Genomic DNA, 4,364 nt, shown 5'->3' on the forward strand with positions numbered 1-4,364 from the left:
CTTCATTTTCAATTATTATAATTGTATAATGCTACCTGTAGCCGTGTAGTTGAGTCTGAGCTTACTGTAGCTACAGTTCAATCGTATCTGGAAGGGATCATATTGGGAAAGACTGAGCTAAGAGATTTTAAGTCATCACACCTAAACACTGGGCAAAGGGCTTGAAATATACTAAAAGATGCTGCACTGGAGAGCCACTGTTATTGCCACACCATGAGAAATCAGGAATATTGGTGAATACCCTGAAATCCTACCTGCATGCAGCAGCCAAAAAATCAAAATTGTAAAATAGAGAGAAGTTTCATGGTTTGATCAAGAATGCAGAAGTGGAAAAAGAGAATTTGCCACATTCATCAGAAGAGCTATGGTATTATATCCCATCAAGAAATCATCAGCGTTAGAGGTTAAATGTCATAAATATAAACATCCGATTAGGAAGGAAAAACTTCAGTACTCCTCCTATCTCTGATATGAATTAGGTTCCTGTATTAATCACAACAAAACTAGATCCTTGGAATTAGTCTTTGAGAGTTCTAAGGAAGTAAAACGGAAGTAAACTTCTAAGGAAAAAGGAAGTTACTTCTAAGGAAGTAAAAAGACTAATCACTGCTTACATAATCTCTTCTGCTGGGGTGATCCATAATATCTTTGTTGAGCAGGAAAGGTAAATAAAGGGGCAGGAGGAAATGGAGAATATTGTAAAATTAGCTCCAAAGGGCCTGGATAGCAGTGCAATAACAAGTGAATTCCTTTAAATATACAGGTATATTCTTCTCTCAGACATTGACTTAGAACCTAAACATAGTTATGGACTCCTCTAATTCTGAACCTAAAGAGAGAAACCTAGCAGATCCTCAGCCTGTAGTTGGGAAGTCTGCAGGCTGTCAGCCACCTGTAAGTGATGAGTCAGACCCAGCATAGGTGCCTGCTGATTCTAATGAGCAAGGACTTGGATCCTGACCTTGGCAGAGTACCAAGCCCTGAAACACACTAAAGAGAGCTTTAAAAAGAGCCAGGAGCTCTAGCTATATAAGTGTGCCCTCTAGGCCCTCTCCCTTTGTTGAAAGCAACTCTCCTGTTTTTTAACCGACTTTTCTGTGTCTTTGGTTTCCAGGTTCCTTGCCTTCTGGACAGACCTCCAGCTTGATCTTGGACCAGCTTCTGTCATCAGCATTAAATCCATTACCTGTTTTTCAGACAACTCAGTTTTTCTGCCTTGAGACTCTATCCAGCCCATATTCATTGTTATCTAAGCAAGAACTGTTTACCGCTCTAAACAGACCTCTCTTGGATTTATGGCTCCCTGGGAGAGTTTATCTCTCCTCAGCTACTATTAGTAATTTACAACAAGGCAATTAAAGATCACAGCCTTGTAAATTGCCTCTCTGCCTGCCTGCTTTCAGTCAAAGCTTTGCATAGGACACACACAAGGAATGCTAAGTTGACAGCAATGAGATCTCAAGCCTCCTCCTCCTCCTCTCACCTTGTTTACCCCAAAATAAAACATTTTCAGTGAAAAGTAATTCTGCATTGCTATATGGAGAATGGGAAAATTGGACAATTTGGAATTGATATGGATTAAATTTGTAAGAAGAAACTTGGCCCTTTTCTCAATTACTTCTGCCTTGTTGAGAACAGAAGTGAGCCTGCCCTTGATCACTGTGAGGGGATGAAGTCTGTTTTTCTGTTCTTTAAAAGAATAGTTAATATCCCAGATTCTTATCTGGCCAGACAGTGCTTGTAGGAACAGTGTGAAGCAGGACATTGGGCCCAGTCCTTTTTACAGTATTTTGACATGCATCCCTTAACTGTGGACTATGTATATTCCAGGTTTTAAGGGTAAACTAAAGGACTATTGGTTATCCATGGACAATTTTAAGGACTGGAGCACAGTCTTTAATAGAGGGCTGTCCTAATGGTTCTGGCTGATTAAATTATATAGTGGAATGTCTGTTTATCTCTAGGCCTTAACATAGCCAGAACTCCACTCTATGCTATTATATTTGGATGGAAAATATAGGGGAGTAGCAACAGCTAAGTTGTTGGACATTGTGGTGCTCCACAGATGGACAATCTAACTGATGATATTCTGATTTGCAAACTGTGCATAGCACCCAGAACCTGCTTTACTTATCCTTTACTGATGCAGTGACGCTAGAGCTCATATAGTAAAATGATTTGTCAGGCCTAGCCCAAGAATGACAAGGAGTCAATCCAGCCAAACTTCAGTTCTTTATTTGCTCACACCGCATAGACAGAAGCTTGCCAGACTAAAGCTACTCTACCTACCCTAAGGGGAAATAACCTGGGAGGCTCTAGGGCGGGGCTACTCTGAACCTCTTAATCTCCCCACATTCCAGCTCCGGGCTGTGTTTTCTCTTATCTTGCTCCCCTCCTTCCTGAGAACTAGCTGCATTACTGTAGTCCATCACATCACCTCCCCCCTTCATAGACACATTTCATCACATGATTTGCTTCTTGCTGGAAGACAAGGTCCATAAGTAACTTAGCAAATAGTGATATATGCAGTCACAACAAGGAAGCTTAGAGTAGGAACAGTGGCAGAAATGGCAGTCAGCTGTGAAGGCAATGATTTTTTTTAAAAAAACAGTGTTGTTGTATTGGTTTGTATTTTATCTGCTGCTGACAGTTAAACTTTAAGTATCTTGTATGTAGTTGGGGTTCTGCCTGTCCAATACTTGGTTGGACAATCTTTCTGCTTGTTCTTGATAAGTAATGTGGTGTTGCTAAAACCATATGTTTGCAATAAAGTCACTTACAGTTGGATATCTGGGAAATAGTCATGTTAAGACCTCTTTTGAGAAAAGCAACCTAGAAACTGAGAATGAGAAAGAGCTAATGCAAAGACTGGGCATGTTCCATTTTTACATTTTGTTTAAGGCATAAAATGATACAAAGAATGTGAATCCTGTCCAAGTATTTTGTGAAATGCTTCCCGTGGGAGCATATATATCCCAAATCAATAAAAACTGAGGCTTTAACAGTCTTGGACCAAGGGGGAAAATATCCCCCTAGACAGCTATACACATATACACTTATACACAGCATAAGTGAATACTGTTGTGTCTTTTCACGATCAGTTGCAACAAGTCACTGTTAAAATTAGCATCACATACAGCAAATCATAGCGGCCAAACTTGGAAGCTGCAAAAATAGCACATCATGGCTCTTCAGAAAAACCCACAGAAGATGAATGTTTTACAAATGCATTCTAGCCAAGCACTCTTAAAAAGGAAGATTGGGTTTAGAAGTACCCACAGGAGCCAAATCTAGGCAGGAATATAAGCATCCATCTATCACAGACATACCAATTCTCTTTAGCTGCTAATAATTCCAAATAGTATAATCTCTAATGTATGGATTTAAATTTGTTCTGTTCAGTTCTGTCAACATGACCAAAGCATTCAGAAACCTGTTCAGGACTGAAATGTCACTTTCATGTTTTGTTAGCAGACATAGAGCTCGATATCATCAGCAAATTACCTCAATCCTACATTTTTTATGAGAGACAGTTTGGTGTAGGGCTTAAAGCACCAGGCTAGAAACTGGGAGGCCATGAGTTCTAGTCCTGCCTTAGGCACAAAGCCAGCTGGGTGACCTTGGGCCAGTCACTCGCTCTCATCCCTGGGAAGCAGGCAAGGGCAAACCACTTCCAAAACCTTGCCAAGAAAACTGCAGGGACATGTCCAGGCAGTCGCCAGGAGTCAAGGCTGACTCAAAGGAAATAATTTTTTTAAAAAAAGATAGTCTTCACTGCAAGTTAAATAACGTTGGTGTCAAATAACAGATTATTATCTATACTGATCCCTTTGAGACACCATTACACATGTTAACTGCTATTGGTCTAGCTTAGTCTCTGTAACTGACATTATGTGTGTATGAACAAACTGAAAGAACTAGCTGATTAGAGAGCCATTACCAAACGGTGTCAAAATTATATACTTTTTTTATCTCAAAAGCCTTGGAGACTCTTGGCAAGATTGACTTGGAAGTATTTTCCTAATCATCATATTGATGATATACTCAGAACAGAACCCAGGATGAAAAAGGTTGAGGTAAGATGTGACATCCTTGAAAACTGAAACTGTTTTGCCACCAACCACCTCTTCTCTATGTCTCATAGTGCAAAACTAAATTATCCTGGTTCCTGTGGCAATTTTCTATATTGACTGAATCTGGGATGTTAATGGATTTCAGTCCTCAGATTTCCACATGCTGTTTATTTCATATGCTTAAAAAGGAATCCCATGAAGTGTCTGAGATCACAAAATTCCCAAGTCTGAAAGAAAGCGCACTGCAACAGCACCAAGCTATTCTCAGTTACAGTAGAATGCCCAGATCTT

The sequence above is a fragment of the Candoia aspera genome, chromosome 1 (assembly GCF_035149785.1).
Source record: "Candoia aspera isolate rCanAsp1 chromosome 1, rCanAsp1.hap2, whole genome shotgun sequence".
In the NCBI taxonomy this organism is placed as follows: domain Eukaryota; kingdom Metazoa; phylum Chordata; class Lepidosauria; order Squamata; family Boidae; genus Candoia; species Candoia aspera.